We start from the raw sequence: 23951 nt of genomic DNA, 5'->3' as shown, positions 1-23951 counted from the left end.
CTGTGTGATTCTATTGATATAAAATTATAGGCGATGCCATATAAAATACAGTATCAGAAAGCAGATCTGTGGTTTCCTAGGGCCAGAGAAGAGTATTAAGGAAAGGGGGGGAGGGATTACAAAGGGGCAGGTTATTTTTGAGGGATGGTAAGTATGTTAATTATAGTGATTGTTTTGCCAATTTCACAGGCTTATTCATGTATCAAAACTAATCAAATTGTACATTTTAAATATATCTGGTTTATTGTATGTCAATTTTATTTGAGTTTAGATAAAATAAAAATATTAGATTGGAAGGGATTGAAAGTAATTTAAAGGATAGTAGAAATAATTACAACAAATACTTTGTATGCCTGTCTTTTGAAATGTATAAAACAATCCAAACCAGAAAAATGATGCTTTACTGATATTCAAACACTATTTCAAGACCTTCCAGGTCATTTCCCAACACCAGCAAGGTCTTGCTTCTCATATTAACATGAGAATACAGGTATTTAAAACTAAAATCATACAGTAAATAATGTTATGAATACAATGGTTGTAACTCTGCTTTTAAAATAGTTTTTATATTTATCTTTAACATTTAATGGCCTGTTTAACTAGTTTAAATTTCTTACATATAATTATAATTGTGGATCTCTTATTATTCTACAAATTTGTCTCTACTCTGTCTTTATCCTCCAAAATACACTCATATAGAATACATATCTTTAAAAAAATCTTTTTTACATTTATTTATTTTTGAGAGACAGAGTACGAGTTGAGGAGAGGCTGAGAGAGAAGGAGACACAGAATCTGAAGGAAGCTCCAGGCTCTGAGCTCAGGAACCAGAACATCATGACCTGAGCTGAAGTCAGACGCTTAACCGACTGAGCCACCCAGGCACCCCTAGAATACATGTCTTTTTATTTACCTCTCTGTTGTAGAACTTTTCTGTCAGACTTTCCCTAGTCAGATCTGAAAAGTGTTTATAACTGGATTATGAGTCAAATTTTGGTAACTTGAAAACTAAAAGTAGCTGAGTAGAAAATCGAACTTGGCTCAGTGTCATTTCAGGCTATTAGTTTAAAGTTCTCTTCTATTGTTGTTCATTTGCTTTTTTCCATATGGTTTTTAAAGTAATGTTTTGGAGCACAGTAGAAAAATCTTTTGTCATTTAAATGCATCAGAAATAAATGTTTAACTCAAATCATCCAAATACCTTAGCTTTTCACAGAAAAAGAATGTGTGTGCATGTGTCTGTGTGGATATAATTAAAATTTCTGCACTCTTGAATTTTAAATTTATGAGTAATTTATGGCTTGGTTGCCATCAAGTGTAAAGGGGCATTCAAATATTCTAAAAGAAATATGAGACGTATTGACTTAGAAATTTACGTCCCATTAAATCAAATGTTTTATTGCTTAGAGCAATTTGGTCCCCTGACCAGCAAAGTTAGCATTACCTGGAAATTTGTTCGAAATGCAAATTCTTGAGTTCCACCCTAGACTACAAAACCTCTGTGCTTTAATTAGCGACCCAATGATTTTGATTCGCAAACTTAGAGTCATTTGCTTAGAGGAACACCTTTGCTGGCAAAATATTTTTTTTTCTTTTGGGAAAAAAATAGACTTGAAAATGGTAGCAATCTGTAGCAAAAATTAAGACTCTGGACTCAATGGAGAACTAATACCCACCTGCATGTGTGCACACACCCACACAGATCTTCACAGTTACTGAATACAAAGTAAGAATCTTCTTAACAAGGGCAGGGACAATTACTTTCTCATTCAGGATTTGAACTTAATCATTGTTTGCCTTTGACATTTTTATAGATTAAACTTGAATGAGAATCTCGAAGCAGCAATTCCAAGAGTTCAGCCTAAAAGAATTCATCTCATTGGGAAGATATCTACACAACACAAGGTTTGTCTCAGGTGAAATACACAAGAAAAGAAAATTTCTACTGCTTAAATTTCGACAGTTCTTTTTCAACAATGCATGGTAAAAATGCAGAACACGGAGGTGAAACAATTGGAACTCATATCAGAATAGATCAGCATGTTGCAGAGACTGAGAAAATACTACAAGCTCCCAGCTGGGAAAACTTGTAATTGCAACCAGCCAGAACATTGATATAGAGATAGCAAAATTACTAACAAGGGAAAAAGAAAATTTAGGAGACAAATAGAGGAAGCGTTTTCCTATGTATGACAAGAACCCTAGTAAATATGACAAAGTGCTCGTCAAGAGCAGAATGTTGAACTGGCGTGAAGAAAATATAAAATTGATTACTACAATGACAAGCCACATAAAATGCCATAATAACAGCACAGGAACTCATTTCAAATAAAAGTGAAATAAAAACACTCTCCCAAATTAAGGGGGAAAATGTGAACAAAACTAAACTTCTTGCTTTGGGCAATTCTGTAACCATTGTCAAAAGCAATCAAGACTAATGGTAACATTATCATAACAGAAGAATGCTTATGGCTCTAGGGATTTCTTCAATACATACGTCTATAGCTCCAGCTCTGGTAACGTTGGGAAAGCAGCAATCTAGGAGCTAATACCCCATTACAGTAGAATTTGAACAAAGCTTGTCATGAATTCATTTCTAAGCCAAGAAGGACTTCTGCCTTGATTCAGGCATACCAAAACACAGGGAGACAGAAATAAACTTTGGCTAACATATTCAGGACATTATATATATTGATGTCAACTCAAAAATTTATCAATGTAGTTGGTTATTACCCATGAAGTTTTGTTCTGAAGTCTGAGAATTAAAGGGACCAGGAGAATTCTAGATCTCATTTGCAATGGTTATCCCAGAAAAATTGTTCAGCTGCAAAAAATCCCAGCAAACACTCTAAGTGATGCTAAACAAATAAATAAAAGTCTGGTAAATATGATGACTCATGTGATACTTAGAACTGCTTACTCTAACCAGTCAGACTCTATTGGACAACATACCCATATTAGAAGAAAACCATGGTACAGTTTCCAAGCAAAGAATATATAAAGCACTTTCAAAGTTATAACAGTAGATGCACAGAATAATACTCACCCATAATACATGAGACAGTTCTAGTTGCTAAAGGTGCTGCTGGGTGTCAAAATTCTCTATGGTTCAAGAACCAACAAATTGAGCAGTAGCCAAGACATGAACAAGTACAACTGTGTGGGATCCTGGCAGCTCTGGAGAGAGAAGGCCTCTGAGAATTAAACTATGTTCTCCACTCCCTTACCTTTTACACAATTATTTATGCTGCCCTCCACCCATATTTCTCTCTCACATTTGGTGCCTCCTTGTTTTTGTTTTGTTTTGGTTTGGTTTCGTTTTGTTTTGTTTTGTTTTCCAATTTTGTACTGTTTTGGTGAGGCTATTTCTTCCACTTTCCATAAGCATAAGAAAACAATCCAACACAATGGTTAGGTTTGTTGATATTTAAAGATACAAAATTCTAAATACAGGCTTATGTACAGGCAGTTAGGTTTTGTGAGGTCGCAGAAAACCATTCTGTTATTGTTCGCAATGTATTATTTTCTACCAGTTAATTTTTTTAAACCATGCCCCTATGTTTACAGCTGAAATGAAATATTTTAAGGTCACAGTAGCATTCAATATTCATTCTCAACTTTATGAATCCATGTGATCTAAAAAAAAAAAAATCCCCATTGTAAATACTACTCAAAAATAATTTTTTGACAAAAAAAAGTAAGATAAAAACAAAAGAAGTACAAAGTAAAAAAAAAATCCTTATCAAAATAATTTTGTTAAAACAAAATACATATATTTGTAATAAGGTGTTCAGTATGATTAAACCTATTTTTATTCCTTAATGTAACTTTTGACTATCCATCTTTGCCTCTGAAATGAAGATACTTAGATAGTTTACAAGATAATTTTATGTCACAGATCTTTTTCCCCCAGTGTTCAATGTCTTTTTGTTTTTCTGGATTATAATTTACTCCTTCCATATGTCATCATTTTCCTAAAAACAGAGGAAGGAATACATATGAAAAACCAAGGGTCTCTGTTCGGTTTTCTTCTGTCCCACAATTTCACATATTTGGAAGAGGTCAGTTCTTTCCCTGTTGATATTCATATGGATATAGTACCAATGTTTTGGAATACTTTAGTTTCTGTCATACATCTTGATACCCTACTAAATGACATTCCTCCCTAATCCATCCACTTTAACTAATTTGTGTATTGTCAGCTCCGGGTTTCTCCAAAAAAACCCCTATAGATTTGCCATGATAGCAGAGCTTTGGAGTCAGGCAGGAGATCTTCTTCCAGTTATTTCAAACATAACCAATGTTCACTTCAAAAAATTCAAACTACGTAGGTCTCAGTTACTCATTCACACACTAGAGTCAATAATAAAAATTTGTGAGAATTAGAGGTGTTTCACTCCAGACAGAGAAAAGAGAAATCATCGTTTAAAAATATCTGGGGAATGTTAAAAAACTGATAGTGTATAAAGTACAATGATATTTAAATATATTAGGAAGAAAGACGGAGAAATTGGTAAAGTGGTATACATTTATAAAAAAACTAAAAAAATAAAACTTTTTAAAAAAAGTATTAAGACACATGATATTATCTGACCACAATGAATTACATTAGATGTTAATATAAAGTGATAAAACAAACTAAGGGAAACTTTTGATAACAACTCATTTAGCTGCTTTGGTCAAGGGAATAAAATCAAATGGTAGCTAAAAATTATTTAGGAAGTGATGAAAATAAGAATATCAAATATAAAATTAATAAAAGAGGAAAAATGTATAACTGCCAAGAAATTTATAACTAAGGTACGTTCATTGAATAAGTTATGGTAAACAGATAAAGGAATCTATCAGAGAAAAAGCTATAAAAATAGTAGTAGTAAAATAAATCCAAAATGAGCAAGATGTAGGAAACCATGAGGATGAATTTAGGAAGTGCTACATTAAATGATTAAACATTAACACTTAAAGACAGTTTTTCCAAATGACTACAGAGAAAGATACTTAATGGAATGACTCACCAAAGACTCACCAAGTTTCCCAAAGGGTATAGAGTTTTAAACAGTAAAGTTAAGGAGAAACAATATTCTGATCCATCAGCTTCTGATTCTTGGAGAAAATATAGCCTGATCCAAGAAAATTCCTAAGGTCCCTCTCTGTAAAACCAGAATAGCAATTAGTATCTGATATATCACCAGGAGAATATCATCAAGTACACTAATGGACTATAGAGTTTATCCCACAAAATATACAGTTTATGTATTAAAAATATATTATTTAAAATGTTGACATACTCAAACAAGAGGAAAGACAGAAAATCACAAAAGTAAGAAAGATAAAAACAGAAATCCAAAAATACAGAGGAAAACATTTTTGTTCAAACTGTGTTTAAAAATTACTGAAAGGTTGGGGCACCTGTGTGGCCCAGTCAGTTAAGTAACTGGCTCTTGGTTTTGGCTCAGGTCATGATCTCACGGTTCATGAGTTTGAGTCTGGAGTTGGGACCACAGCTGACAAGCACAGAGCCTGCTTAAGTTTCTATCCCTGGCCCCTCCTATCCACCACCTCAAAAAGAAATTACAGAAGGCATATGTAATAAAATCATAAATTTAAACTGTGAGATATATAGAATAAAAATCAATGCAAACATACCCCTTAAATGACCCTCTGTCCACATCCCTACTCCAAATCTAAGAAATGTATTCCAATGAAATAATTATGAGAATGTGCAAAAAAAATCAAAAAACATTAATGCTAAAAAAGATCCATAGTTCTATATATAGCCAAAACGATAAAATTTTACTATATGGTTTTATATACAAATACAGTCATATATATATAAAGCTATAGAACCATATATATCTGTAGGTATATGAATATAACTTCAGGAAGATAATCATATAAGGTAAGATACTCGATATCCCTGACCTCCTTGGAGGGAAGAAAACCTCCTTATCTTTCAAGGTGCCAAGAGATGTTCTTCTGCAGCTGACACCTTTTTTTCAGATCCTTTCAAGAAGCATAGGTAGTGTGTGGGAGCCCAAGGAGTAGTGGGAAATTGTTAATATTCACCAGAATACTTTGGAGTCTCTGGATATGTCTGTGGCAGCCCATTGCCCCTTAAAGCAAGGAGTATCAAAACCAACACATTCTTAACCTTATTTGAGGATAATGTAAAGGTAGGTCACATAGGGTAAATCTTCCTGGTGTTCTAGCCCCTAAGAACTTGGACATCAGACTAAAAGTATATTCCTGCATATGTTAAATGTCAAATATCTAGGAATTGGTAAACAATGATGAAGAATTCATACAGTAAAAATCTACACAGATTTAAATGATATATTACAAAGTAATCTATAAATCAATTTATAAAAAAGATGGTTATAAAATAGTTTTTGAAAATCAAGAGACATCATATCGTTTCCTCTAGGTCTTAAATAATACCTGCCTTGATCACTGTTATGTAAGGTAAACCTATCATCTCTAATCCCAGTTCCAATGAAATGCAGCTTTCAACCATGCTCAGAAATGATTAATGAGTTCCAGATTTGGTAATTTAGTCAGATTTTGAATTAGTGGTTTATTTCTCACGAAAGTATTTTAGTTTCATTTTATTTCCAAGGAGCATGATAAAAATTAAATGTTAATTTTTGTGATTTACTTTACACAATAATAATACTTCTATATCAGTGAAGGATGTGTATTTTGCCAAAAGGGAATTGCACTATTTGTTGCTTCACATACATACTTTCATTTAACTGATCAGGCAGATTTTCAAGGAAAAATTTCTGCAATTTTAACCAGTTTACACATATGACTTAGCCACAAATTAAGAGGTCCAATTTTCTAAAGAAAGTGTTCTTAAATATGAAAACTGGACTGGAACAATGCTTTTTTGATACAGTTTTCAGTAGATCATTAACCTAGCTAATTATGACAATCTTATATAAACACCTACTAAGTTTAAGGTACCGTGTTTAATATTAGGAACAAAGAATGAATGCAATGTGATCTTTATCATCAAAGAGCTTAGAGGCTAGTAAAATTGAGGAGAGGTACAAACCTATCTATATAATAAAAACAGAATGTGCTAAGTATTTTGAGAGCTTTACAAATTGCTGTTACAGCACAGACTGTGCCCTTTGCCAATTATTTCCAGCTGGGAGGATTAGGGATTGCTTTAAGGAAAAAGGAGTATGAATCATGAAAGTTGAGCATGCTTTGGGCAAGTGAAAAAAACGGAAAGGGACTCTAGTTTGAGCAGAAAGTTTAAAGTGGGATCAGAGGCAGAAATCATTTATATGCTATTAAAGAGCAGGTGATAGAAGACGTATTTCTGGGAGACAGGGTTGAAAATGTAAGTTGAGACAAGATTAAAAGGAAGCTCTCTTGCATTTAGTCTTGCAAAATTGCTTCAGAAAACACTTCGTATCTCATTCTTTTCTTTTATTACTTGAAGTGAGTTGCATTCACAGAAAACATTTCCAGGCATGGGTTTCATTGATATTGTTAGGTTTGCACAGTCCTGTTCTGTACTGCTAGACATATCCTGACTAAAAAATATTAAAATAGGATTCTCAAGTACAGACTGAAGATTTATGATTCATAACATAACATAGCAGCTAATTTTAAAATTACTTTCTTCAGACTAGTTCTGATAATTTGCCAGCTTTCTTCAGACTAGCTCTGATAAAAAAATTTTACTTGTGCAGAATTCTGATTTTGATGTCACCCAGTATTTTATTTACTATTCTGTTTCTGAAAACAAACTTGTGGAACTGAACTACTAATTTAGTCAACTCATCACTACTGTTACCTAAGGTGTTTCGTATGATACACAAGCTGCTTCTAAGCTTTCAGTCATGGAGACCAACGTTTCCAACCTAGTAACTCTTCAGTAATTCTGATGCAACGGAATTTTCCCTGTGAAGTACTGGAAATGTTTCAGGTCTTATTACCTCATCAATTGTTCTCCTAACTCCATAAAATAATGAAAAACAAAACGGTTTTTCATAGGCCTTCATTGTAATTGATTCTCCAGGGTATCTTTGCATTCGTCCATTGTTCCATTGCTTGTACCACACCATTTAAATGATATTGTGGCTATGATGATATTTCTCAGCAGGGATATTCTAAGTAACTGATTAATATGTAAATCAGTAAAAATGTAATTTTTGCTGTTAAATTAGCCAGTGCATGGGACCTCAAAGTAGCTCAAAGCTACTGTAACAAAAGAGAACAAAATAAAATGTTGAAGCTATTCTTTCTGACAGAATATCATCTAAGATGCTCACAAGCTAGGTAGCCAAAATGTATTCATAGAATTATATGGTATAACTTATGACTACATAAATCACTGTTAAATTCTTTATGTTGCTTTTAATTGTAGGATATACCAAAGTGCTTTAGAATTTAGGACATATCCTGAATTTTGTGTTACTTCTTCTTTAAAATGAGAGTTAAACAATATCTATAATAAATCTTATTTTATTTAATCTTTTTATTTGTAGAACCCTTTTTAGTCTTGCTAGACCTATAAAACATTATTATGGTCTATTTTCAAATTTCTTCTTAATGTCTTATTTATACTTTTAAAAGAAAAAAATAAAAGTTGAGACCAGATGGTTTTGTTATTGTCCTGACCCACAAAACAAAATCAAACATAACTACTGAGACAGAAAAAGGAAAAAGCACATAATATCAACCTTCCCAACCCATATGTTCTAGATATCCTAGCTTTGCCAGAGGTTTCTACAACATAGCATATGCTGAGAAAATGCTTTCAGAGGAGAAGCCAACATGATCCCCCCCTCCTGACGTCCCCAGTGGCTTCAGCACATGCACACAGGCCCTTTCGTGAATTCTTCACATATGCTTTCTGGTTTGCTCACTGAACAAGCACCAAATCACTGGAGATTTTACGCCCAGTGACTTCTCACCAGGCAGATTCTAATTTGGCAACGAGTTTAGGGTCCTCCTGGTGAGAAATCTGCTTCTGGCAGAAGCGCCCTCACTGATGTAGGGAGGTGTTTCCGCCCATGGCTCTGTTCTCTTTAGGCTAGGCATGAGATCACATCTGTTCCTAGGGCTCTAAACCCAAGGGACCTCTGAGTGAAGAATTACCACAGAGAACTCTGCATTTTCTGGTTAAATGCAACCTTTTCCTTGTGTCAGAATGAATGCTCCTCATTGCCTAATGACCCTGACATTTTTTTCTCCTAGCATGAAATTTTACCTTAGATGTATAAAATGATATTGTGTGTAGGAGGAAACAGTATAAATTAGACTGTGGCACTTCATGCCATGTAAAAAAGTATGTAGCTGACTTCTGGGGTAACATGGCTCCAAAATCAGCAAGATTTAGTATTTTGGAAATGAAGACAATATCAAGAAAAAAACTGAAGAATGAATAAAATAAGTTTGCCTTGTCTATGAAACTTTTTTCTCTGTATAATGATGTTAATCATAAAAGTATTATTTTTAATGTTTATTTATTTTTGAGAAATACAGACAGAACAGGAGCAGGTGAGGGCCCCAGATAGAAAGGGAGATACAGAATCTGACAACACAGAGCCCAATGCGGGGGTCAAATTCACAAACTGTGAGATCATGACCTGAGCCGAAGTCAGACAGTTAACCCACTGAGCCACCTGGGTGCCCCAATAATAAAAATATTCTTGAGTCAACTTTGAAACTTGGAATGTGTGATGTTATTTCTTAAGAGTGGTGTGAATTCCTCTGATACTCTCCCTACCAAAGAACCCTGTATTTTGACCTGTGTATGCTGAACACTCAGTAGAAATTTCTGGCTTCATTTGAACAAAAAGATTTGTAAAGTAACATCTTTGTTTTAAGTTAAGTCAGCCTATAATTTTTAGGAATGTTCCAAAAAGAAAAATTTAAAAGAAGAAACCCATTTCTTTTCAAACTGTTAGGATAAATAGTATCTTCAACAGTTGGTACCACATAGTGTTCCTAATCAAATCATTGCAAACATTTCCAATTCTCCATTTATTGTTGTACATGAGGCAAGTGAATAATCCTTCCATTTCATTCCATTAAAGATACTTTGAATTTCCACAATACCACGTATTGGGCGAAGCCTTTCCTTCAAGACCTCTTTATGAATTAGTAACCACTTGAAACATACCCTTCTCAAAGACGGAGACAATAGTTTATGTCATTTCTTTGTATGCTTCATTTAAATAGTTTTGTATGTGTGTGAAAGAAAGATAGAAATATTTCTGAGAAAAATGGCAGACAAAGACTCCGCTGTGTAGTATGTGCGTGCAGCCTGTGGCTATTTTACAAGGAAATCTACCAGCTCTCAATAATGTGAAAGTCTTCTTGAGAGGCGCCGTGGCACAGCAAGTCACTGAACCAGAGAAATTCAATTTGCCTACTGTAAAGTATGTTTTGTCTGTCTCAGAAAGCTCTAATTCAATCCAAAATTACTTTCTAGAAGCAGTCACTCTGGCCAAGGAAGGGTGCTCAGGGTCCGGAATAGGACAGAATACACTGGGCTAAAACTGTCAGAAAGCATTCAGTGTTGCTTCTCACTCTTGGGATGTGAACCACAGACCTACCTGGGGGTCAATGATCTCTCTCTGTTTCAGATCTATGTATATTTGTGATTGAATAACCTTTAGGTAACTTTTATCCTTGATCTAATTTTACTTTAAATGTGCCAAAGCAAAAATGGGAAACAGGGAGGATGGTTAGATTAATAATACGTGGATGGGTAAGGAAATATATTTCTGCTTGAATTCTATGAATCATATATTACTTACATGTAGCTTTGAACATGCCTAGAGAGTTTTGAAATAGCATTCTAATGCATAACTTTGTGGTTTATCCTTGGGCAAAGGAACTAATGGTTCATATAAATTCATTCAAAATGTAAATTTTCCCATAAATTTCATAGTTAAATTTATGTTACCAAAACTTGGGGGATTGCATCAAATATTACAAATCATTGTCTAGAAATCATGACACTAAATTGCCTATGATAATATTATTAATTTACTCGCCCTGTCGTGAGATATTCCTAATTCTTGAATCATTAAGTAAATATCTGTCACATTCCTGAAAAACTAAAGAAATATAATTTTTTCAGTTCCATATCAAAATTCATCAGTCATAAAGAATCTTAGATAATTTAGCTTTTCTGGAATCTCATAAGGCATTATAAAATGAGTTGAGTTTGAGGACATTAATACTTTTAAGATTTTAAAAAGAATGGTCCATTAAATAAGGGGTTAAGAACTGAAAGGATATGATAAAAACCTATTCACTATTCAAGGCTTTTTGCCAAGGAACAAAATAATCTGCCAAATAGAACTGTATAAGAATATAAAGATGGGGGTTGGCAAATATCTTTAGGACTCTGGTAAAAGTACTTTTTAATAAATAAAGGTAATTTCACTTTTTAATATGTATAGCCAATGTAAGAAACTCAAATAATTATTTAAGTGTTTACTAACAAAATGCAATAAGATAATAGTTCTTATGATGGTTCATAAACTTTGGTATACAAAAAAATCCCTGGACATCTTACTTTTTTTAAATGTAGATATATGGGACTGACTCCCAGTGATTCCAGTTCACTGGGCTGGAAGCAGATCTTGGCCCTGAAAGCTAGCAATCTAGTAATTATGATGCAGGTGATTATGTGAGTACATTTGAAGGAAAAGAATATCCTGCCATACAAATATCTAAAAACTATCTGGGAACTTTTAATGCCTAAAATATATACACGATGACCATTTCATCATATAGATATCTTTTAAAGTGATGTGAAATATTTTTTTAATTCACTTTTGGGGAGGTGAAACTAGTCAATGAAGACAGAGACTGTAGCTTAAAAATTAATCTCTCCTTCAAACATGGGATTTAGTTTTTTAACAGTCGTGAATTCCTTTGCTTTTTAATAGGGAACTTTTGTATTTGTAGCACTAGAGACATTCTTGTTACAGAGAGACCTGACTGCATGATTCATTTTTCTACAATCAAATCTCAACAGGGGTGCAGGCTGGCTCAGATAGTACAGCACATGACTCATGATCTCAGGGTCGTGAGTTTGAGCCCCACTATGGAGATGGAGATTACTTTAAAAAAAAAATCTCAACATAATCAATAATTCTGATCCATCTTCAGTGAATAATACATTTCAGTACTCAGAGGAAAATCCTTCATCATACTTTCAGGTTTGAGCAGCATGAAGCTGTCAAGTGTTCCAGATTTCTATTTTAAACAAAAACAGGCATTCTTTATTTTGTTCAGCCAACAACTGTGAGATGAGATATGTATATCTAAGGAGAAAAATAATTTTTAAGTTTCTAGTTATTCTAAAAATGAAAAGGAAGTATATGTGTTGGAATATTATTAGCACAATTGTGTATCCTTTCCTACAAAAATCTAACAAAAGAAGTACATTAGCATGTCTTCATTACTTTAAAAATTAAAACTTTTAATTTTGAGAGAGAACGTGAGTGAGGGCTGGGCAGGAGAGAATCCCAGGCAGGATCCAAGCTGTCAGTGCATAGCTCACCATGTGGCTTGATCTCACCAACCACAATCAATATCTCACCTGAGCCAAAATCAAGAGCTGGACACTTAACCAACTAAGCCACCCAAGCGTCCAGGTATTTCCTCATGTTTTATTGAAATTATTTACTACTCTAAGTATTTTCTATAGCAAAAAACATGTGAGAGTTAATAAGCTATGTAGGTTCTCCTGGTATCTCATAGGGCTATTACAAAATGAATAAATTTGAGAACACTAAAAACTTTATAATTTAAAATAAAAAGAATACTTCCATTAAATACGGGGTTCAGAATTAAGAAACAATATGATAAAATATACTCATTATTTGTGGCACTTTGCCAAGGGACTAAATAATCAACCAAACAGAAGTAGGTTTACTAGGAAGCTCATGAAATTAACTTTGTGCCTTCTTCTTTCACGAGCTATTTCTAAGGCTTCCTTTTATACATTCTATATAAATGTTATACTTTAATTTTTGCCTTTGCTACAGGAGGGTTGCCAAATATTATGATTTTTCAGGATCCAAAATTGAGTCCACCCTTGCATTGAAAGATACATTCTTAGGGTTGAAAGAACAAAGTACATTCCTCTCTGTCTCCATTCTGATAGCTCTTATTCTAGGGAACCCATTAAAATTTTCCTTCTTCAAAATGGAAAACAGTATTTTGTAAATGCATACAATCAAACCAGAATAAGAGGGAGGCAAGTTCTTTCAGAAAGGGATGAATTTCTCATTATTTTAATCGTGTGCCATCATTTCAGCCCTGCAAAGCTGAGGTTATAACAACACCAGTGAGAGTTACAAGGGAAGCGTCAGATGGGCTGAGGTCGTGTAACCAACCTGCGGTGAGACGCTCATCTCGGAGGGAATTCTGCCTTTGTGCTTCTGTAAATTCCACTGCAGGCTGCCTGAGGCGACATGTCATATGCATTTGTCAACCTGTTTCTAAAGGCTAGATTAGTAACTGTAAAAAGATATTACATGCCGTTAGGGTCTCTGTTATAACAGTATGACTTGGGAATGCTGAAGGTTTCAGCTGCATCCTGGGTAAGTCGCACCAACCCTCCATTCTAGCAAATTTCTATTATGCTCTGGCCCTGACCATGCTCCTTATTTTCAATCCTAGGAGAACATGCATATTTAAATACAGCAAAAATCTACCTTAGAAAGAGAGTTGCAGTGGAGCTAGGTGAAGTAGAGATGACCCACCTGGAAAGTAAAAACAGAAACAAAAAACTACTGCTGAAAATACAAATATGTAAAAGCTTAAGTTTAGCCTTTTAGTTTTTTTTAAACAGGAAAGCAGCCACTATAATAAACATTTCTCTAAAAGGAAGGTATACAAGAAGATGATTAGCTTTGGGATTCGAATTTTAAATTGCCTAAAACATAAAGTTGATCGGGTTCAGTAAATGTTTCCATCTCAATCCATATTATAATCTATGTGATTAGTGAAAAAGAACTGCTTGCAGCTCAAAAAGAAACAAAAGTTACCAGGTCATATGAATAATTCGCTTCTACAATTCCAAATGGTTTAAAATGTGATTTCAATCATTTAGCTATTTGCATTTTTATGCATGGCCATATACATAAAAACTTATACACTTAAATAAATGTTTAGTTAGCAGAATCTGAGTATTCCTTCTGATAGTCTGTTCTAGACTTGCCATCTGCTACCTGCTTTCCTGCCTCCTACATCCTCTTTAATAAAGGGGCTTGATTTCTACAACTGAACTTTTGAAGCACTGGGACTCACTTTGACAATGAGAAAGTCATTTACATTTTAGGAGCTTCTCTTTTCTCATCTATAAAATGAAAGACTTATGTTACTTATGAGAATATGTACTTCTGTGATTTTATGAACTATCAGTAAAAAAGAAATCTTCAACTTTAGCTAATGTAGTACAGCAACTATTTAGTATTTGTGGAAAAGATGATCTCTGTAAAAGCAATTTTAGGTCATCTACCTTGTCCTCCAATATTTCACCCCTTTGTCCCTTTTGTGTGTGTTTTGCCACTTCTGAGGGAAAGAAAGAGAAGAAAGTAGAAGAGGAAGAAGAAAGAAGGAAAAAAGTGAAGATAATGGAGAGTCAGTGGAGGTAAAAGAGGGAGAAACGACCTTGCCATTTTAGTATTATTAAATACTCTATAGTTTAAAAAAATTCAACTCAATCTGGGCATAAGACAATCATGAGAAAAAAGATCCTGAGTTGAGAAATCAAACTGAAACATAATTTTGATAGGACCTTAAAAAGCCAATGAAAAAATATACAAAATCATCTAATTGTAATGAAGGTTTTTTTGAGAAATAGTTTCTAGAACTAATTTTAATAATAGATAACCTTATTTATATATTTCTCCTCCTCTTCTTGCTGAAACTCCAGTTTGGATGAGAAAATTGGCATTCAGTCAAATTGACATGAAGTAATCCCTTTGATTTTAGATCACACACACACACACACACACACACACACACACACACAAACACACAGAAACTTGTTTATTTCTGTTTATTCTCATATGTCCTCTCTTTCTTGTATAAATACATGACTATAATTACCATAGTAATTATCAACTCAAAATATAGTTTTCTGTCTCTCCCACTAGTTGATAAATTTTGGAAAATAAGAGATTATTTTACCTAGTTGTCTCTGCTAGTAAATATAATTTGTTTTTAATGGTTCTTGAGTAAATGAATTAATAGACTAATAGCCATTTTGAAATAACAATACAAATTGCTAGCATTAAATTTAGATTATCAGGTTAGTGAGATTAATAAAAGTACATGTTTGGTAATATATTGTCTCCATTTGAAGTTATTTTACATCTCCACAAATTTGTGGGTGGAAGTAAAAGTATATTTGAAGTGCCATATTTTGTTAGAGTTATTTTTAAAATGAAACTATGTATCTTCATTCTTACTAATAATTTTTAAGGTGTTATCCCTAACTTTACAGAGAAAACTAATATCTTAAGAAAATGTATACAAATAGAACGTGGTATATTTTCCTTATAGTTTTGTAATGAATTCTTAAATGAAAAAGTGCCAAAAATATTCTTTGAGAAAAAGATTCTTTTCTCAAGAAAAAGAGACAATAGATATAATTTACAATATGTATAAAACTTTACAGTATTATAAAATCAGAATTCACACATGTAATTACCCAAAAGTTTTTCTTCTGCATTACAGAAACATTACATTATCGTGTATATGCCTCTTATTGTTTCAGTGTACTGAAGACAGCTCTTTTACATACACTACAGAGTGAGAGATGTGTAGAAAATAGCGAAGCTAACGGCGCAAATGGAAATCGAATTATTAAGAAATTTGTTCTATTACTCTCTTGCTCTTTCAAGAGGATACATGCAACGATTAGAGAAAACAAAGGCTCTTCAAGTTGTGATATAGAGTGTTATTTATGGATCCTTGATTCATCACTGACATGGAATTCCAGAGTCTAATTTTTGAAATATTAAGGGATGTTTTCCCCCAGTTAATTAAATTCATCTTATTTTCTTACTTTTATCTCCCATTCACTTATTTTCCTTTGTAAATTCTTTAAGAGAAAAATAAAAATATCTGCTTACAGTTTCCTTGAAATGAAATTACAACCTCAGATTATAAATGTGCATACTGCCTGCTAACTTTTACAAGATCTTCAATAGAAATAGGTCTGTTAGATTTCAAGGAAGATATTTGGCCGTTCATTTCCATTAAGTAAGTTAGAATCCAGAACACTAATTTTCTTTTTGAATCATTCATTCTCAAAAAGTAAACTAGTAAAAGCAATATCATTTTAGCTTTCAAATGCAAGTCAGTCTCACTCTGCTATTCTCCTACTACTTCTCTTCTGCAATAATAAAAAAAATCCTTTTAAAAGGCACCTCACTTCCAAAAGCAAACTAAAATTGCAATATTAAAGATCTGAAGACTTCTTTCAAAGACTTCACTAATAGTATGTTACTTTTCTTTTGGTGGATATTAGAGGCCTACGGAAACTCTAAACTACTTGCCATTAATTTTCTCAAAAGAAAAAATGATCACTAAACTTTTTTGTCATTTGGGTTTTAAAAAAGTGCACAAGTATTTATAGACATTTTGGTCTTTTTGATTTTTTGAAAGTGGAACAAAGCATAGAATCCAGCTCCTAGCCAGTAACTGGCCCCTCAAAGTTTAATATTGTAATTGAATAAATAAAATATCAAGTAAACATCTCACTACGCTTATCTTCACACCAAGACTCTTGGCTTTATATATTTATTTATTTGCTTATTTATTTTTAGTTTTCTATCTTTATTGAGTTATAATTGACATATGACAATGTTTAAGATTAAGATGTATAACAAGTGGATGTGATACACTTATCTCCTGCAAAATGAAATCTGCCATAGTGCCAGCTCACACCCCCATCACTTATGTAATTACTATTTCTTTCTTCTGGTGATATTTCATATATATTTTCTCAACTTTCAAGTATATATTCTTAACTTTCAATTATATAATACAGTAGTATGATGTGTAATCACCATATGTACATTATTTGTTCTTTTTAAAAGTTTTTACTTAAATTCCAGTTAGTTTACACTGTAGTATTAGGTGTTTCAGGTGTTTCAGGTGTTTCAGGTGTACACTATAATGATGTACACTATAATGATTCAACACTTCGATACAAACCCTGGTGTTCATCACAAGTACATTCCGTAAGTCCCATTATCTATTTGATCTATCCTCCACCAACCTCCATTCTGGTAACCAACAGTTTGTTGGCTTTAATATACCTTCTTTTCAGAAAATATACTCTAAATTTGGAACTCTTATAGCAAATGGTGTGATTTGGTTTCTAATGTGCCATTTCTTTTGCCTACTTCTTTCGGCCTACTCCTTCAGTTAGTAGGTGTACAAAGATCAATAAGGGGAAAGAAAAAACCCATTTATATTCTGTCTATAAAAAATAGCTATTCTTATGTCTCTAGAAGGATCTAGAGGAAAGTTTTCTAGTAATAAGTCAGGTCAATATAGTATGTATGCAATTTTTATCATTAAATTGATATTTGTGATATTTAATGATAGTGATGTTTTAAGGCAATTGTAACATACACTTTTCCTTAGTGTTCATTCAGTGGGAAATGAAGGTTTAGAAAGACACGAAGCAAGAATACTTAATTGCTTGAAATACTGAGGTACTTCAGGAAAGATGAGAGTTCCATTTATTACTATCAATGACACTATCTTTGTAGTTTGCTCCTTGTTGCTTTATGTTGATTTGCATCACATAGAAATCCCCCTCTCAGACAGAATCTGTTCTCTGCCTCACCACCTGTCAAGAAGATTTCCAATGCATTTGCCTTCTGTAAGGACCAAGGAGTCTCTTTCCTCAGAGAGGACTTGTTATTTATTAGAGTATGGTTGGTCGCTGCCTTGTCATTTGAAGCCTGGATGTTAGAAGTTATTTTTGTCCAAGAATACATTCACATAAGTTCAAGGGAAAAATATCTTTCAGAGGAAGAAACATCTAACCCTTCACAAAGATTTAGATACATTATCTAAGACTATTCTTCCCTCTCGTTCAATGATCCTCAAGACATATTACTTTCCAACCTCTATTCCTGGGGTTGCACTCAATAAGTCCATGAGGTCTTTTTTTTCCCTATTTGTTTTGTGAGGCATGGCATAGGTCTTTTCAAAAAAAAAAAGTCCTCTATTGGAATATTTCCTCTTTCCAATTTCTTTTGCTAGATATATTCCTTCTATTCTCTCATTGTGAAAATAGTGTGGTAAATACTGAATTCCGTAAATTGACCCTGTCTTTCCATTTATCTCTTAGTTTGTGAAAATTTTATTTTACTTTATCTTCTAAAATTTCATTTCACCAAATTTAACTATATTATTTTAAATTTCCATGAGCTTATCATATTCTAGTTGTTCCTTGTTAAAAATAATATTTATACTTCCATGGCTACAGGATCTTTTTTATCTCTATGAGAACATTATAGTTTTTGAGTTTTTATTGAATTTGATCTCCTTTCTTAATGTGTGTTTGCATTAAATCCTTATTCAAATGACTAGAGATTCTTGGGGACCTATTCTTTTCCAATGAATAAGATTTATTTTCAGAGCAATTTTAGATTAACAGCAAAACTGAACAGAAAGTAGAGAGTTTATTGTCCTCACACATGCACAGCAACCCCAGTATCAACATACAGCGCCAGAGTGGCACTTGTGTTACATCAATGTGCCTATGTACATACAAAACACAGTTCTAAATTATTAGAAGCTCTGTGTGGGTATAGACTGGTGGGCTTAATGCATAATAACTGAACAGATGTGGTTTTCATTGGAGATAGCAAAATGCTAGTTCTATATGTCTTTTCTACAGCATAGTTCTGTTTTTTCTAGAAAAGTATCTTTCTCGGCTATCAATACAAGCAGTTGTGTTTTGTGACTGTGTGGGAAAGGGGTCTGCCAGAGGTTCTCACCATTTGTTATGTAGACAAAGGGAGCATACCTGAAGGCAATAACTCCAGTGTCATCTTAATCTAGCTGAATCCAGATGGAGTTAGCTGAAACACAGTAGCTGAGCTTTTGGTTCTGGTTTGTTTTGTAGCATTTTTACTGTAATAACTGATGATTCTACTTGTATGCAGTGAGATTAATGACTCCCCAAGATATAAGCTCATAATCCCTGGAATCTGTAAATGTTACTTTATATTGAAAAAGGGTCTAGGTGGATAGAATTAAGTTAAAAATCTTGAAATTTTTGTAAATCTCAAGAATCTTGAGATTTTATACTTATACTGGGTAGGTATAAATGCCATTACATGTGTGCTTATGAGAGAGGGGCAAAGGAATATTATATACAAAAGAAAAGGATAAGGTAATTTAATGGGGAGGCAGAGATTTTAATGATAAGACCACAAGCCAAGGAATGTTAGCAGTTACCAAACACTGGAACAATCAAGAAACAGATTCTGCCCTAGACCCTCTGGAGAAAGCCTGGTTCTACTAAACCCTGATTTCAGCCTAGTGATGCTTACTGATTTTAGACCTCTGGCTTTCAGAAATATTGAATAAAGTAATGTTTTGGTAAGCCATCAAACCCGTGATAATTTACAAGAGAAGCCATAGTTGAGTGAAATTTGATTAATTTTTCTTTGGATTTCTGTATCCTATTTGCCTTGATTTCTCTTCCATTTCCATTATGCTTGGTAAGTACTTGTGATATCTTAACGTAATATTCTACATTGGATATGCTCTGGTTTTCTGAATAATTTTTAAACTTCTTTAGTTCCATCCTCCCCTCAAAAATGAAGTCTTCTGGGGTGCTTGGATGGCTCAGTTGTGTAAGCGTCCGACTTCGATTCAGGTCACAATCTCACTGTTTCTGAGTTTGAGTCCCACATCAGGTTCTGTGCTGACAGCTCAGAGCCTGGAGCCTGTTTCAGATTCTGTGTCTCCTTTCCCCACTCGCACTTTGTCTCTCTCTCTCTCAAAAATAAGTAAAAAATTTAAAAAAATGATGTCTTTTTATGTTATATTCTTTCAGGTCCTGGTGTTAGTTGATGGCTAATGTTTTTACAAAACTTCCATATTAATTATAGTTGCTAAGTTCTCTGCACGTGACCATAATGTTCCCTTTAATTTATTACTATACTATAAAATCCCTCCAAAATATATGGGTTTAAAACTATATTTTCTTTCATTTTATCTCTCACACATTTTATTTCATTTTGTCTCTCACCACTTGTGAAGACACAAGAATGACTATTCCAGTGAGTAAGGTAAAAGATGCTCCTTTGCTTTTTTATGACTCTGTCTATGAAGTCATGGAGCCTCATTTCAGCAGAATTCTGTTGGTTATAAGCAGGGTCTGAAATTTGGAAGAGTTTGTTGGGAGATAGTTCTCCATGTCTCTTGCATTTCTGTCCATCCTCTGAACAAGAAGCACTGACATCTTTGTTTCAATGATTTTTTTCAAGAATGTTTGTATAGCAGTGAGCTTTGGATGAAAGATGCAGTGTCTCCCTTTGAGACAGAGGGCACATATGTTTCCTGTTAATGGCAATAAAGATAATGTCTAGGCAGATTAGGCAGGTTTGTTAGTAGTGTCCTCATAAGACTAGGGAGGCGGAGAGTGTTCCTAAGTTTGGGTTATTCCCATGTGAATTAAAACCACAGTGTGTGCAGCGTCTATCTAGACCACTCAGTATCATTCATTTACATTTTAAATAAATAAGATGAACCGATACCACCATGAACTTCATGCTTCTACTGCTTACAGTGCCATGGGTAATAAAGTCCTTGGTCTCTTTCTTAGAAATGTTTTCTGTGGTGCCTGGGTGGCTCAGTCAGTTAAGCGTCTGACTTCGGCTCAGGTTGTGATCTCACAGTTTGTGGGTTTGAGCCCCACATCGAGCCTGTGTTGACAGCCAGCTCAGAGCCTGGAGCCTGTTTCAGATTCTGTGTCTCCCTCTCTCCCTGACCCTCCCCTGGTCACGTTGCCTCTCTCTCAGAAATAAATAAAAAACATAAAAAAAAAAAAAAAAAAAGAAAGAAATGTTGTTTTCTTCTGTTTTCTTCCAGCATCTATGAAATTGCAACAGAGACTAACCTGTTAGCTTGAAAGTTGGTAAAATCTCAGACTCTTCATAGCCCTTGCTAGAACTCATGGCGTGGTTCTGGCTCAAGACATCTCAACTATTTGTAGTCACATAGTGACTTAAAACTTAGGGGTGATGCTGGAGATCTTACTCTACCTTCATACTATCCTAAGGTTTCTCTATGTGCGTCTCACAACTGATAGCTGAGCTTATTCACAGCATAACAGCACCAGGGCAGTCAGACTGATTACATGGCAGCTGAAGACACAAGAATGAATATTCCAGTGAGTAAGGTAAAAGATGCTCCATTGCTTTTTTATGAATCTGTCTATGAAGTCACGGAGTCTCATTTCAGCAGAATTCTTTTGGTTATAAGCAGATCACAGGCCCATCTGGATTCAAAGCGAGAGGAAAGAAAATCTGTCTCTTTATGGGAAAGTGGCACAATGCATGAAAAACATGTGGGACCAGAGCTACTATTATGGTTATTTTTTGGAAAATACAATCTATTATAGTGGGATAAGCATGGATGGGAACCTAGAAACATCACAAAAGTTGTATTATTTTTTATACAAGTTACATAAGCTCTGTATATCTTAGTTCCATAAATACTATCATACTATTCACCATGAATTCAAGAAGTCAGCTAATATTATAATTATTTTAAAAATAATTTATTATACTTTGAATGTTTTTCTATGTGGAGCTCCCTTTTTGGTTCTTTTTCCTTCAAAAACCGGTTGTTTTAATCTTTCTAGACTCTAAGCTCTGTCTCCTTCTCTTGAAATACTATCTAACTTAAATTCATTGCTGTATTTACCTAAATCACTTAAAAAATGCACTAAAATGCACTATCTATATTTCGAACTACTTCTAAAACCTTAAAACTTTTTTAAAGAGAATTTTAAAAATATGATCGAATTTATAGTAAGGGCTCATTGTTAAAGAAATGGTGCAGTAACTGTCCTTCTGGACCTCTCTATCTCCTAAAGACCCTCCAGAAATGGCTATGGCTTCATAAGGAATGGTGAGATGGTTCTTATGTGTCAATTAGGGTTGGCCATAGCACACAGTTACTGAATCAAATACCAATCTAAGTGCTGCTGTGAAGGTATGTTATAGATGTGGTTAACAATCACAATCAATTGTTTAAGTAAAAGAGATTAGCCTTTTCTCATGTCTGGGCCAATCAGATGAATCCAATTAGTTTGGTCTTAAGGATAAAAACTGAGGTTTCCTGGAAAGGAAGAAATTTTTTCTCAAGACTACCAAAAATACCGCTTGAATTTCCATCCTGCCAGTCTTCCATACAGATTTCAGATTTTACTGGCTAGTTCTCACAATCAAGTGAACAATTCCTCCTCTCTCATTCTCTCTCTCTCTCTTCCTCTTGCTGTGTAACAACCAATTGTATAGATATAATAGGTATATAAATATATATTCACATATATACATATATATTCACATATATACATAATATTCACATATATATGTACAATTCATTGTTTTTCTCTGAAAACTCTGATACAGTGGTCTAAAAATATTGATTCAAGTAAATGACAGAGACAATTTGGACCCTTTAATCACAACATCTATTATCTATTGAGAATTTCTCTGAATTGTATGTTTGATATATTACATTAGTTCACACCACAATGAGAATCTAGACATTTTATCTCAATGTACAAATGAGAAAGCAGTGGTTGAGTAGAGCTAAGCAACTTGCTGTGGTCACTTAGGAAATGAAAGCCAGGGCTGCGACTTGATATCCTGCCTTTCAACTCCAGAGTACATTGCTGTCACTCAGTCATGTAACAAGTAGCTTTAGTATTTTTCCTAAAACATCACTAGATTATTTGTTTCATATCTGAAGAATTTGCTCGGTTCTTGGTAACCCAAATAATGAAGCACTTTTCAGTGAAGACTGGAAAACTAGCTGCCAATTTGTTCTGGGTACTTTAACTACTTTCCTACTTTTAGGACAACTTTATTTATTTATTTATTTATTTATTTATTTATTTATTTATGAGAGAGACAGAGAGAGAGTGCATGAGCGAGGGAGGAGCAGAGAGAAAGGGAGAGAGAGAATCCCACAGGGGGCAGAGAGGGAGACAGAGAGAATCCTGAAGGAAGGCTAGAGTTCACCCAATGGGGGGGCACAAGCTCATGAACTGTGAGACCATGACCTGAGCTGAGGTCAGAAGTTTAAATGACTGAGGCACCCAAGTAGCCTTAGGGCAACTTTTTATATTGATAAAACATAAATTATTAGAGTAAAAGAATTTTAATGACATATCCCTGGGTAGAAATTTATTATCAAATCAAACATGATGTCAGAATACTTGCACTAAAAACACTGATGCTCTTCTATTTTTTTAAGGAAAAACATTGACATAAAATTTAACTTCCAGTTCCTCATTACAGAAATAAAATATATATGAATTACTGAAATATTGCAAAATAGAGTATATAATGAAGGAAAAATAAACTAACCATAATTTGACTATTCAGATATAATCACACAATAGTTTTTTATGTAACTTCCAAAAACTCTAGGTATATAATGACAATTTATACTGTATTTAACATTTGTAAGTTGTTTTTCACTTTCTACATAATAAGCCAAAATTCCATGTTATTAAATATAATTTTAAAAATTTCTTAGTTTGTTTTTGAGAGAGAGGGAGAGAGAAAGGGCAGAGAGAGTGGGACAGAGGATTTGAATCAGGCTGTGTGTTAACAGCAGAGAGCCAGATGTGGGGCTCGAACTCATGAACTGCAAGATCATGACCTGAGCTAAAGTCAGATGCT

At 33.9% G+C, this 23951-nt stretch overlaps 1 long non-coding RNA gene across 1 annotated transcript in view; it reads right to left on the bottom strand.

Moving 5' to 3' along the window:
• Positions 1-3051: 3051 nt before the first annotated feature.
• Positions 3052-23951, bottom strand: part of LOC120219973 — a 34149-nt gene continuing 13249 nt past the window's right edge. The window contains exons 3-5 of the long non-coding RNA XR_005525424.1: positions 13704-13751; positions 5016-5150; positions 3052-3177 (exon numbers count right to left, since the gene is read on the bottom strand). This is a non-coding gene — a long non-coding RNA (uncharacterized LOC120219973). The remainder of the gene's footprint in view (positions 3178-5015; positions 5151-13703; positions 13752-23951) is intronic.

This window comes from Hyaena hyaena, unplaced genomic scaffold (assembly GCF_003009895.1).
Source record: "Hyaena hyaena isolate Hyena2069 unplaced genomic scaffold, ASM300989v1 scaffold_657, whole genome shotgun sequence".
NCBI classification, from domain to species: domain Eukaryota; kingdom Metazoa; phylum Chordata; class Mammalia; order Carnivora; family Hyaenidae; genus Hyaena; species Hyaena hyaena.
The sequence above is the reverse complement of the archived record's forward strand: the minus strand, read 5'-3'. Positions and strand labels throughout refer to the sequence as shown.